General features: G+C 35.9%; 1 long non-coding RNA gene across 1 annotated transcript; it reads left to right on the forward strand.

The window, feature by feature from the left end:
- Positions 1 to 646: 646 nt before the first annotated feature.
- LOC122136198 lies at positions 647 to 1970 on the forward strand. The gene is made up of 4 exons (XR_006154011.1): positions 647 to 1068; positions 1579 to 1620; positions 1710 to 1801; positions 1924 to 1970. It is a non-coding gene; the product is annotated as an uncharacterized LOC122136198 (long non-coding RNA).
- Positions 1971 to 14979: the final 13009 nt, after the last annotated feature.

Genomic DNA, 14979 nt, shown 5'->3' on the forward strand with positions numbered 1-14979 from the left:
ACGCTTGTTAGTAATATAATTTAATTTGTTATTTTGACTGTTGCAAAAATGTTCTCAATAAACAAAGTCAATAGACATGATTACCTTTTTAATGTGTAAAAATTACTTTTATATGTCTGACTCTTCATGGGTTACATTAGTCAAGAGGAATACAACAAACATTGTTTTAGTATATCAAGAAAAAAGGTTTATTGTAAAGGTTGACATTTACAGATAATGACAAAAATGAAAATAGACATTAACAATGACAAAAACAAATTTCTAAATCTCTACCACAGTGCATAGTGGAATTACAACCGAGACCTTCTCTTTAGTGTGACTTAACTGCACGGTTGATGTACTAAGTACACATCTGCCTGCAATACGCTCCACAGGGAGAAATGCTGCAGGAGTATCAGTCTGTTCCGGCCATTATGTCGGTGACGTAAGGGAATGCAACCAATGCGATTTATACTAGGGGATATTTTACAAAATAAATCTGGAAATGAATGTTACAGTTTTATTTTTTTCAGTATCTTAGAAAAAATAATTTGTATGAGAGGATATAAAATGTCATTTTGATCCACACTCCATACCAGTTGGTGGTAACATTTTGTTGCTTGTCAACCGCCAATAAAACCTTAAAAAGAAGAAGAAGAAGGAATGCAACCAATGACATTACAGTATCATTCGCGCGAACACAATTTAAATTGTCGGCATTGTGTACGGAAGTCATTTTTTGCGAATTGCGACTTGGTGAAACTGACTATTGTTTGTGATGGCGTGTAAAAGAAACCTGAGTTTTACTACTCCCCGTGAGTAATAGGGCTTTGCAACCAGCAGCAAGCCCACTGAGCATAAATGATTTAATGAAACAGCTGATCTCCGGTCAGAACGCTTTGTGTCTCGTCAGCTTGAGGGTTTGATGGAGAAGCAAGCTGCAAACACTGTTCTTCTCGAAGATGCTATCCAGCGTCTTTGTGCTCTTGAGCGAAAGTTTGACGAGCAAAGACCGCAAGAGGAAAAAAAAGATCGCGGGAAGAGCCATTACATAAAAGGATAAAGAGGGCGCACAACGTGGGCATTGCGGTAAGTTGAGTTTTATTTTAGCTGACAATATAGTAGTAAAGATATGTATAATAAAGGCTAGATGTTTGGCCCGCACCGCATTTGGCGGCCATCTTACCACGGGGAGCTCGCTCGCTCACTCGTAGTATTGTGTTTTAATGGTGCATGCACTTTTAAATAACAATAACTTGCTCCATTTTCTACCGATTTTCAAACGGTTTGGTTTGTTATAAACGTTAGAGATGAACCTACGACACTTAGGGTGGCCATTCGTGCCAGTCCCGCCGGACACGCCCGAACATGTTTTCAGGTGCGTTCTCCGGAAGTCGCGTTGGTCGACCGCATACGTCATCGAGGTTCTCACATTTCAGTTAAAATACATTAGAAAATTAAGATTTATTTCTTTTAAGACATACAATCATTGTAGTTTGTAAGTCTGTAAGTTACACAACGTCGTTTGAAAACTTTTGTTTCCAGCCAATGTAACGTTATGTGTGCATGTATTAAAGGGTTTTTCATTCAATGTTACAGGAAGCTGTAAGGCGCCTTCACAATTCGGAAAACACAAACTGGGTAAGACTGCTGTTTTTCTGCTATGTTTATGGGGTTTTACATATTCCTTTTAAATGTATTTAATGACACACTTCTCTCTTTCCACACAGATTAAGTTCGCCTCGTAACCAAGCAGTCATGACTTATCTGCTAGAGGAATTGAAAACAACTTTTGCAGATGCAGACCTTGAGTGTATACAAGGTAATTTTAAAATGTTTGTTTAACAATTTTAATGTCCATAATTTTAGTCTCTTATATTTTGTCCATCTTATGATTTCAATAGTGTAGTTTCTGTCACTTATCTGAATTTTTCTTTTATTCAGCGTGTTGCAAGACATACTTTGAAAACACTTCGGAGAAAGTACAATTTTGTCTCAGCCAGAAAAGTCCCAGCTAAGAGATGCCATTAAAACAGGAGCTAAAAAACCGACAAAGGAAAAGACGGGTAAGTGAAGAAATTCATCAACTTGTCTTTAAAGGGATAGTTCACCCCAAATTGAAAATTCTGTTATTTTCTTCTGATAACCACAAAAGAAAAATATTTTTAGGAATGTTTGAAATCAAACTGATCATGAGCTCCAATCACTTCCATAGTATTTTTTTTTCTACTTTAAAGACAATGGGGCTCATGATTGGTTGGATTATAAACATTCCATCTTTTGTGGTTATCAGAACAAAAGACATTTACAGGTTTGTAACAACATGAGAGTGAGTACATTGACAGAATTTTCATTTTTGAGTGAACTATTCCTTTAAGTTTGATACATTTCTGGGTGTTTTTAGTGGTTAACACATTGTGTGTTTTGCAGTTGCTGGATTCCAGGTCCAAGGTTGTTCAAACCGATGCAGAGAGAGAGCTTTGGCAGACTGCAACAGTGGAGCTGATGTCTGACGAGGAGGATGCCATTGTTGATGGAAGGCCAGTGGGGATTGTGAGGTCTCCATTTCACAGGAACCCACAATCGTCAGAACTTTGTGAGGAGCTTCAGCGCAGATTGGAGGCAGACATGCGCTACACTATTTTGCATCATCAGCGTGTTAAGGCTGATGGAAATGGACATGATGGACCTTCCTTTCTTCAACTTTAACTAAACTGCACTGGTTTTGCAATTTTAATAATTGCACCACAAACTGCACATTTTCACTTATTCTCTTCTATTTTATCTTATTCTTTGTATACTTATTAGGTTAGATTTAGATTAGTTTCATATTCTGCAACTTATTTTCTTTTAATATTGTGTGTGTTTGCTGTGTTTGGTTACATTTTAAATACTTTGTGCTGTGTGTACATATTAAGTAGTTTATTTAGTTTTATATTCTGTAACTGTTATAATATTGCTTGTTTAGTAAAATTTTATAAAAGTACTTTGCTTTGTGTACATATTTCGTTTTATATTTTGTAACTGTTATAATATTGCTTGTGTTTGGTTAAATTTTATAAAAGTACTTTTTCCCCTGTACAGTTCCTATAGTTTTATTTATATATTTAATGCTTTATTTATATATTTAATGCTTTAAGTGTTTTGGTTTAATTTAAAAAAAAGAAATTCTGAATCCATTCTGTTTTCCGTTTTTGAGGGGGTTGGGTTGTATAGTGGGGTGGGGTGGTTATGGTTTATTAACATAGCTGGCCAAAACCAATCAAGTCACTATGCTATGAGGGCTTGGGTTGGGCTAAATGAAAACCGTGACCAATCAAATACTAGTATCAGGAAATTGACAGGTCACTGTCCCAATAGTTGTCAGGGTTTGGGGTGTGTTTTTTTTAAAACAACCAATCAATGTTGAGAAAAAACACCAATAAGGACAGCAGAGGTGTGTCAAGGGTGTGAAGTGAAAGGGCTCTTGAGGTGTGAAAATGTCTCCTGACAACATTCTTCAGGGGATTACTTGCCATGGCAACAAATGGCTGCATATACCACGGGGATATCCCTTCAGCAAAATACATCCGAATTGGTATCATTACGGGAGTTTCCTAACTTGGTGGAATTAGAAGTTTACCCTCAGTGGAACTAGTAGATACTTCCGAAAATCAGTGGAGTATACAGGAGTTTCCTAGTACGGATACACCTCTTTTCATGCAGTGCATAAAGCCGCCCAGATGTTCACGCAAAGAAAGAAGGTGTACCTTTTATTCTCGTTATAGTGTTGTTGCTGCCGCCATGTCGTATAGACGCTGCGTGTTTCACTGTGAAAGCGAAACTACTTTGTTTGGCCTTCCAAAAGAGGACAATATCTGCTTTGTCATGCCTGGAGCTGATCCGTGCTGGTCGCTGAGGAAATACATCAACTTTGCACTGTGGATCGCCGAATCTGCTTTCACCGTGGACGAAGCGGAGTCCAGCCCGGGGTCATCACATGTGGTTGCCGCAAGCACTAGATACGCTCCTTCATTGAATCCGCCTCAAGATGCCCGCCTCTGCTCACTCAAGCCGGCCGTGGCTCACTCTAGGCCTCCGGCCTCCACTCACTCAAGGCTGCGGTGTGTGCCGCTGTTTTGTTGAGAAAGCAAAACTACTTTGTTTGGCCTTCCAAAAGAAGACACAACTGGAAATCATGTTAATATCACATTTATAATGGGTTTTATGTTTATGTCTCGTCGCTCCGGCCGGACAAGGCATCAAAATATGTTAAGAGGTGTAACATTTCCGTCACATGCTTGAGGCATTCGGCCAATCACAACGTGATGGATAGCTGGCCAATCACAGCACACCTTGCTTTTCAGAGCGATGAGCCTTGTAAAAATCAATGTGTTTCAGAAGGCGGGGCATAGAGGAGAAACAATAATGTACTGTATGTGGAAAATAATGTTTTTTGAATCTTAAACCAAATAAACACATTTCATTACTCCAAATACACAAAATAATATTCTTTTTAGCAGCATCATATGACCCCTTTAAAATCATTAGATTATTTTTTGATTTGCATTCTATTGGTGCTCATTGAGGGTTTGAGTTTGTTCAGTCGGGGTAAAGGGCAGAACAGGGTTGAGTCCACACTGGTGGGGTGGCTTTTTTTTTTAGCTTCAAGGAGTTGACAGCGCTGCAGCAGGTTGGAGTGGTTTGTCAAACAGTTGGGAGTCATTTGCTGGGAGGATTGTGACTAACAGGCACAGATCCCTCAAGGTGAAAGTCACAAGTGGGGCTGCCAACATGAAGTGACAAGAGGGAGCCCCCCCATAAATCTGCTTTTCGCTTTAATTAGCCTCAAAAAGCAAAGGAGGGCAGAGGAGAGAGAGAGAGAGAGAGAGAGCAACAGGGATGAGCCCCCTTCCCTTAGGTCCAGCTCAACTCAGTAGAGCTTTAAATGTGATCAGAATTAGAGTTTTGTGTCTTTTAGTCAATGGTTTTTGCTTTGAGGTCATTTATATGTTAGTATGATTGGAATATTCACTTTAACAGATTTGTATATAAAATGTAACATTTTTCTCTTTCAGGAAAATGGGCCAAAAATATTGATGACTGATCCTGCACTACACAGATTTTTTTGCCAATCAAATGCTGTCTAGAATGAGAAAGTCCTTCCCACCAATGGCATCTAAAAGGTCCAAGGTTTTGATATAACTAATTTGCTAATTAGGATAAGCAAAGCCTTCTGGATTCAGTATGAAATACTTCTGTTGAGTGGTTTTGTTTGCATTACAAATTCACATCTAGATTCATCCAGTCTAGATAGACATATGATTATACCAAGTATTTAGTGATCTTTGAAAAAATTGGGAAAATTCATTCAATAGCACAACTTGTATATCACAAGATATGGTTTGTGAGGTGTTTCATTTATTATTATTTGTTCATATGTCTCACTTTGTACAGTATTGGAAGATATTTGTTTTGCTCCTAACTAGTGCATGATAATTACTTTCTCTTAAAAAGAATTTTATGGAATGGCTTTTGCCAATATAATTAACGATAATAATAAAAAAAAAGATTAAAAAGCACGATTGCAGCACATTGGTTCTGGTGTATTAATCATTATAACTGTTCTTATGAAGAAAAAAAACACTCTCTCAAACTCTTTGTCCTAATGAATAAAATTTATATTCTGGCTGTGGGAATAAGGTGCACAGAGAGAGGCTAATTTATTGCTTTAAAACAACCTCGATTTGAGCTTCCTTATGAAAACAACAAATCAGAAGAGATATTATACAGGAATAGATGAAATTATGAGAAATAAAATTGTTTTTAGCTCTGTGTAATGATGTTTGTTTGATGTTTATAAGCATCTGCACTTTTAAAATCATCTATAATTGTAGAAGTATTCAGTTCTCTGGACTGTAAATTATTTAGTAATAGTCCAGTGTTCTTTATGTCTTATTTATGTCAGTCTACATTAAATCAAAATTGACTCAATTCATTTTCTTATCATGTTACTGGTCTTATTGTGAATGATTTGTCCGTGCATATATAATTACAACGCAAACACATATGTGCTTGCTTATAGTCGCAAATTAAAGAATTCATTTTCACACTGACTTCAGCGCTACATATGGACAATTATTAAAATATGGCAAACTGTATGCTCTGCACTGAGACACTTCCTAACAGAAATGTTTTGCTGAAGTGGTTCCTCTTTATTATATCAATCCTATTTAGAAGGTTCTAGAGGGTTCTTATCTCACATAAAACTTTTTTTTTTTTTTTTTTTTTTTTTTTTAATAATCTAAATGCATCATTAACATTAATGCATTCAGTGTTTTTCAATTGCATGATGTTTGAATATCCCATATCCATTTTTATTAAAGAACATTTACAGAACCTTTAGGACTACATTTGGTCTTCTTCTATATACAGCAGTGTATAGTAAGACCCTGTACATAGAAAACAGAGGCGTCTGTTCCTTTGCCCCTAACACCATCAGAAGGTGTGTAGGGGGTGTTTGACTTGGTTCCTGGCTCACCCCAGGAGTGCTCAGCTGCAGAGCCCTGCAGGTGTGATTCAGAGAAACAGTCATGCTGAGGACCTACAGTCTGATCCAGCCGATCCAGAGTCTGGTGCTCGCCAACTTGCTAATCTCACCAATGCCCCCTGGTGCTGTTGCTTGGTAACAGAGCAAGCTTGGCTGCCTCTAATTAGCTGTTTGGGTGAGTCACATGAGCGACAAGTAGATGCCAAGATAATGTACTCCAGCCCTGTTCCCTGACTTTAGACCTTCAACAGAGCACCCCATACGTACTGTACTTGCAAATTTGTTGGAGGTTTAGAGATTGCAAACTTAGTTGCTACACTATGCAGCTTCCTATTTAAAAAAAACAAAAACAAAACAAAAACAAACACATCCATCTTCTAAAGCATCATCCAAATTCCCAGACACACTTTGATAAACCTTTAATAATGATTAATTTTTTAGAGTGGTTGGTGCAGATAAAGGCAGAGAAAGGTAGCTTTGGCTTTACTCTGGTGTCTGTTTGGTGTGAGAAGTGTGTGAAGCTGAAAGTTTGTTTTCGCAAGTGAGAAATATTGACCATGGACCAAACTTCAGGCAAATCACTAGTTGTTAAAAAAAAGTAAAGTTTGTAATAAAACCTGAATCAACATTGGATTAGCTTTTCAGAGGTGGTGAGATTTGAAAGGATTTAAAGAGATCCCAATGGTAAGATATTTTATTGAACTGATACATGAATTATACCAACAAGAATACAGAAAATTATTTTCATTTAACTGCTGATATCTGATAAATGGCTGATATTAATCTACATAAATGGCTAGAAAAGAACTGGTCACCTGATTGAGCTGGCTCCTGCGTCAGTAGCACCACACGCATGCATCGTGTTACTCTCCTGAACACATGCCGAAGACAGACATGAAACAGAAGATATTGTTGAATAAAGTCATTATTTTTGTTCTCAACAACTAGGTGAACTAACCCTTTAATATTCAGTATTATCATCAATTGAAAATGAACCAACATGAATAATGACACTTTTGTCATATGCTTTATAGTTGAACTGAATTTGTTCATAAAATGAATTTGGCAGAACACTGACAGTTATTGAAATGACTTGAATCAATGCTGAACTGACTCAAGCGGAATAACGACAATACTGTGCTCAGTAGAGATAGCAAAATCGAACATGTTAATGAACTTGACATGACTAAATCAAAAGCAAAACAGAAAAATGAATCATTTTAAATACTACAAGGCATCACAAAATTAAGATTTCCAGTATGAAAAATGGATATAATTTTGAGATAAATTTTCACATTTAACTGTTATATTATTGCCATTTTACTTCATCATTAAGTGAACATTAGATTATTGCAAAGGTAATGTAAATTAGAGGAATACATCTCAATTAAATATCCATTATTGGCCAATACTGATTAAATGACTATATCACAAAAGTAATATATACTTAGGCATATAATATATAATATATATATATATATAGATATATATACTGATTAATGACTATATCACCAGATATATATATATATATATATATATATATATATATATATATATATATATATATATATATATATATATATATATATATATATACTGTTTGGTTTTACTTTGAAAGAAGACATTTTTGTTTCAACATATTTTATTTTGAGGAAGTTACATATCAATGGTATACATAGTGAGTAACATATGACCCACTAATACAAACACACACAAGCACAAACACCCTCCCACCACACACTTGAACGCAGTCATACACACATATATCTGAAATCATACAGTATATATGCTTACACTTTTATATGACCTAATAAAAGAATATAGGCTGTAAGCATTGAAATAAATGATAAAATCTGAAGACTATTTAATATTTCTGATCAATAAAACCATTCAAGTGTAAATCATATCATAATTTTAATGAAACATACAAAATAAGGCAGAATCTACAGCAGTATTAATAAGTATTAAACACGTCATCATTTTTCTCAGTAAATATATTTCTAAAGGTACTGTTGATGTGAATTTTTCACATGGGGTGTATTCCAGAAAGTGGGTTTCGTTGGAAACTCAGAGTTTGTTAACCCCAGAAAAGGGAAACTCAGGGTTTTCGGTTCCAATAAAAGACAAAACTAAACCTCTCAGTAAGTTTCCATAGTAACTCACTCTGTGAACCTAACCTGGGGTGCGTTTCCTAAAACCAACAATGGTCGCAAGTTTCGTCGTTACCAATAGATTTCAATGGAACTAACTACCATAGTTTGCTAACAATGCTTTAGGGAAACGCACCCCTGGTCGGGAGCAGGTCTTCTTTCGGTCTCCTCCCCCTTTTTAAAGCGTGAGCAATGTTTAAATACCTCATTCATTCATTCATGTTGCAAAAATGCTTTTATTACTTGTCTTATTTCAAGTACAAATATCTAAAAATTCTTAAATTGAGATGCTTTTTCTATATAAAAAAAATAAAATACAATATTTAAGCTTGTTTCCTGGGGGGAAAAAGTAAAATTATCTGCCAGTGGGGTAAGAAAATAATCTTAATGCAAATGGAAACAAGATTATTTTTCTCACCGCACCACTTTCATTTTCATCATGCAGACACTGTAAATGTGACAAATGGCATGTCTTTTTATACAGGATCCTGTAGATGAGGCTGCATTAATTCGTGGGGAGTTACATTCACATCAGGAGAGGAATTTATTTTACTTTATTTTATTTTGCCATATCCACATGCATATTTATTTGAGCGGTACCACTTGTAAATGACGTTCATCTGATAACATCTTGCTGTGACCTCTGGAAGTAACCTAATAATTAGAATTTCCTTTAGGTTTTCCAGTGTGGCTGGATGCATTGATGACATGCATATTCCTATCATCGTGCCTTCTGAAAATTAAACTGATTACTGTATTGAATGGAAGTATGCCAGATGGAAGGGTAGTGCGAGACAGGCTATGTGCCGTAACCACCACCACAGCTGTTATATAAACACAAACTATTCACAATTAATTTGGTCATCTTTATTTCCTACAAATACAACAGCAACAGTTATTATTTTCCCTGATGGATTTTAATCTTGGTATTGTGGCTATCTCCTCTTGATCTGTCACATGTGCTGGTGCAGGTTCTGCCTCCATTTTACGAGTCTCTGCCTTCTTGCTGTTGGCTGAGTAGACGTCAAATGTTTATTTCATTACACTAATTAAGAAATGTATGTTGGATTAGAGAACATTTAGCCTAATTGTTTGAAAAGAGCGTTAGACTATGTGGAAAAAGCCACTGCACTTTGAAATAGACACTGAATGATATTTACTGAATATGTCAAATGTTTGTAAAGTCATGTCTACACTCATGAACCTTTTACACTTGAAGCTTTACCTGATTGAATTATGTTTTTATGTTTATTTTTTTCCTGCTGCCACATTTTTTTTTCTTTGCCCGTGGGATAGCCTACCATGAAAATGAAGATTAGTTCAGTAACTTACCATTCTGCCAGTTTTCACCATAACAGTGATTAAGAAGTAAAGTTACGTATTGCATAGTATGCAGAAGTCTTTTTTTCGGGTGCTGTTGCCATGGTGAATCATAATTTCGGAGCTCCATTGATCATGGCTTTTCATAGTCATGGTGGACGCGCTAAACTCAGAGTCAGCATACTCAGAGTGGATTGAACTAACACAATTCAGCTGTTCTGAAACCGAAAACTCAGAGTTTCCCGTCTCAGGGTAAGTCAACTCAAAGTTCAAGTTTTTACAAAGAGAACAAAACAAATAAGTTCTGAAATTAAGTTCTGTGTAATAAAGTGGAATGACCCAGGGAAAAGGTATCGGACACATGAAGATAGGGAGGTGCAAAAAGGCATGAAAAGACAAGACACCAGCAGAATTCTATCAGTAATTACTGATGGCCTATAAAAATGTGTCTCATTACCAGTGTGTGACACAAGAAACATTTCTTGATGGGTAAAAGCAAAGAGCTCTCTCAAGACCTTCACAACCTTATTGTTGCAAAACACTGATGGCATTGGTTACAGAAGGATTTCTATGCTTCTGAATGTTCCAGTGAGCACTGTTGGGGCCATAATCCGGAATTGGAAAGAACATAATTTCACCATAAACTGGACATGACCAGGTGCTCCTCATAAGATTTCTGACGGAGCAGTGAAACAATTGTCAGAAGAGTTTTCTAAGAGCCAAGGACCACTTGTGGAGATCTTCAGAAAGACCTGGAATTAGCTGGTACAATTGTTTCAAAGAATACAATAAGTAATGCACTCAACCGCCGTGGCCGTGTATACACACTCACCATGCAAGGCTCCATTGCTGAAGAAAATGCACGCTGAAGCTCTAGAATCAACAGCGAGAATCAAAGGTTATGTTTTCTTTCTTTGTGTGAACATTTGGACGGCGTTATGCAAATCTTTCCACGGCGTGAGGTAGACATGTGAGAGCGTGTTAGAACGAGCCATCTTAGGGGCTGTGGTGGACATTTAACTTTTATAAAGAACATCTCTTTGGGTTTGAGACTTTAGTCTTTGCAACTTTACATATCTTCTTTATTCACCAAGAGCTTGTAACACTCCAAAAAGAAAGGAAAACTTGAAATTGCATCATATGACCCCTTTAAACTCTTTGGATGCCATTGTACACACCATGTTTGGAGGTCAGATGGCACTGCACATCACCCCAAAAACATGGTGTAGCACTGGCAAAATTCATATAACTAAGGAAAGGATGAATGGAAAAATGTACAGAGACATTCTTGATAAAAATCTGCTGCCATCTACCATGATAATGAAGATAAAACAAGGGTGGACATTTCAGTAAGACAATGATCCCAAACACACAGCCAAGGAAACTCTCATCAGGAGGCGTCTTGAAGCTGTCATTAACAAAGGCTTTTGTACAAAGTAATAAATACATTTCAGTAAGTGTGTAAATACTTTTTTCCCTGGGTCATTCCATTTAATTACACAGAACTTAATTTCTGAACTTATTTGTTTTGTTTTCTTTGTATGTATGGATTACTCGGATTGTTACCGACATCTGGTGAAAATTTCATGTCAACAACACCTTTAGAAATATATTTACTGAGAAAAATGGTGACATGTTCAATACTTGTTTTATCCGCTGTATATATAGGCAGAATTTTACACTTTGGTGCATGGCATCCACTGTAGTGTACAAGAAAAATATTGTTAAAATCTGGATGAAACTATTTCTGATATCCTATTTAGTTGCAAAATATTTTTTTGTAGCTGTCTGGTTTTCTGAGAAAAAAAGGATTTAACACTTATCCCTGAGGCACATGGTGCATCCCCTTTTCCTGCCACCATTTTGAATATATTACACAATATCTCAAAAAAAAAAAAAAAAAAAATACAAAGACAATTAAATGGAATCGTAGACAACACTTTGGGGGTTCGCCAGTTGGTGGTTGGAACATGATGCTACGTTTTAAATGGTTCAAAATGGCTTACAAATATCTGTCCACTGTAGTGACTACTATGCATCAAAGGGTTAAAAAATCTATAATATCAGCCATATAAAATATAAAGGAATATTATTTTATTTTTAAATAAAAAATAATCTATATCAGATCTGAGTTTGTCATATACAGTACAAACAAACAAACAAACACAAATAAATAAATAATTTGATGAATTTTGCGGGAATCCTCAGTGAGAGTAACATGAAACATACTGTTAGACTAAAATGATCCATTATGTGACTAGTGGCTACTGTCAGCGCTGAAAGGGTCGGGGGCTTATTATTGAAAGTTACACCCTTCAAAACTGGGGACTGATTGTGCAGCCAGTAATTACAAGTGAATGGCTGGAATAGCTATAAATAGCTTGATTGTGTTTAATTGGTGGCCAGTGAAAGGGATGGCATGTTTTATTTTATCCTCAACTACAGAACCTGTTATTTGATACAGCCAAGACATTTCAGCCACTTTAGCGATGCATAAAAAAAGAAAAATCTCTTGAAAGAATTTCTAATATATATATATTTTCCCACACAGACCTGTTCATCTCCCTAATTCTGGAGGTGATTAGCTCAGAATAACCCAAACTAAACAAACAACTCCTCCCCTTCAGATCATTTGCATTGTTAGGTTAAGTTTATGTAAAGTATATGCAACACAAGCAACAAATTCTCAGCGGTGACAAAGGAATGACAGCTTTTTAAATGCTAGATGTCATTAACAAACACATCCCTTTGTGGCACAAGCTTTAATTGCTTGCACAAAAGCATCAAGAGAGAGAAAGAAAGTGTCCAAGCTCAAACTGTGCGCCGTGTGATATTCAAATAATGGGGTGGTGCAGCCATGTGCAAAACAACATCAAAGAATGGTTTCTCTCTCTCTTGTCTTTCTCTGCAGTTCTCTCTGTCATTCTATTGTAAACTTTTTAAAAAGCAGATGTATAAAAATAAAAGCACGGTTAACTGCTGCTGGAATAGCAGGCTTTCTGAGCAACAGACCTGGTGTATGTCACAAATCAGCCGCAAGAAAAAGTTACTTGCGTTTCTTGTATTCAGGTAGAAAAAACCATAACTGGGTCATTCCTAGTATGCAGTATTGCAGTAGCATTTTATGTCCCTGTTATAGGTTCCATAATAATGGATAAAATATTACACTCCCAATTCTGCACAAAGAAAATCATAGTAGTTTTCTTCATCACAATAAAGTCAACAGAGTAGTGCATCTTAAATCATTTGACTATTTTATTTTTTATTGCGATTGTCCTTTTTGTGTCCTTTTTTGAGGTCCTTCTAATATGAAAAACTGCCATTTTATATATTTTACACACACACACACACGCGCACACACACACACACACACACACACACACGCATATTACTAAAATACAACAGTATACCCCCTTTTTTTAATAAACTTTTTTAACTACTTCTTCTTGTGTATGTACAGTATAATTTACCCAAAATAATAAAAAATTGTACAAGAAAAATAAAATGATAATTATTATTATTATAGGAATTACACATGCACACTTGAAAATGATAAATATTGAATATAATTTTCCTTCTAATAAAATATTTAAGGTGTTTCTTCACTTTCCCTTTACTAATCCAATTAAGATTTTCCATATCCAACCTTTTTTATACATATTTCAGTTGTTTCTTAATTTTTCCCTTTTCTAAGAAAAAAAAAATATATTATTTTTATTTATTTATTTAAACATTTTTTTTACACATAATTTTCATGTCCTTAATGTCACAGTCTTATCTGTAATATTTCTTTGGATAAAAAAAGCCAGTTTCTTGATGACATCATCCTCCAGGAAGTGACATCATTTTAGTGGGAAATCAACAGCATAAACATATGGAAGCAATAGCAATGGATTTAATAATTTTATATATTGAGGTGTAAGTTTGTCTTACTGTAAAATGTTCCTCACTGTCTGAAGAAATTACAGATCTTAATATGACAATATCAACAATTCAAATTATTTTTTAAATATAATTAACTTGCTAACTTTAGCTGTTCATTTCAGTCTTGTTAGGTGTCCTGTAAATTATTTTTTCTGACATTCCATAGACAAGTGACAATTAATTGGGTTAAAGTGGACAAGCTTGACCTGAGTATATTTCTGAAAATCTGATATAGGCCTATCCTTTTATACAATAATTTAAAGAGCAAAACTGAAAGGCTCATTTGCTTTACACCATTTCTGGAGGATCAAAAGAAACATTAGCAACAGAAACATACATTTCTACATGACCAGGCAAGTCAGAGATAAAATCGATGCACAGTCAGTTTGTCTCAAAGCTCAGAGATGCTGTATTTAACATTTGCTGATCAAATTTTCAGAACAACGAATGCATCCTCTGAACATTTTAGATCACACAGTAGAACGGGAAGACAAGTGGAAGCTTGACAGAATGAAAACATAAAAAAACTGAAGCAGACAAGGAGAGGATGAAGGGGAAGCGGGGGATCTGATGAAGAAGGTGGAGGATGGAGAGGTAGATGGGGAGCAGGTGCACACACTGGGATGACAGGTGATCCTCCCTTCCTCTGTGAAGAAGAGCAGACGGGGTAGACGCTGGGGACCAAGCCCTATTTGATCTGAACCAAACTTTTTGGTCCAAACAGAGGAGGAGAAGCTGCAAGGAGAATGATGCATTATCTCCACAAGAAATCTCTCTTATGATCCATGTTTTCATCGTCTGATACACGCACTGCCTTTAATGTGTTTCAAAAGCAGCGTTAAAAGAATATTTGAGGACATCTGTGCGTTTTTGTCAGTTAAAATGATTTTGACTGGTCCCGTTTGAAATAATCAGGAAATACATTTACAGTAATACACTTACAATAGAAGCAACATAGGTCAAAAAATACTGAAATTTAAGAAAAATATTACAATGTCAGTTTGAACTGTGATATGATGAACAATTCAATATTTTATAATTCTGCTTTCAGACATCCAGACTAGACAAATATAAAGA

Source organism: Cyprinus carpio, chromosome B2 (genome assembly GCF_018340385.1).
Source record: "Cyprinus carpio isolate SPL01 chromosome B2, ASM1834038v1, whole genome shotgun sequence".
In the NCBI taxonomy this organism is placed as follows: domain Eukaryota; kingdom Metazoa; phylum Chordata; class Actinopteri; order Cypriniformes; family Cyprinidae; genus Cyprinus; species Cyprinus carpio.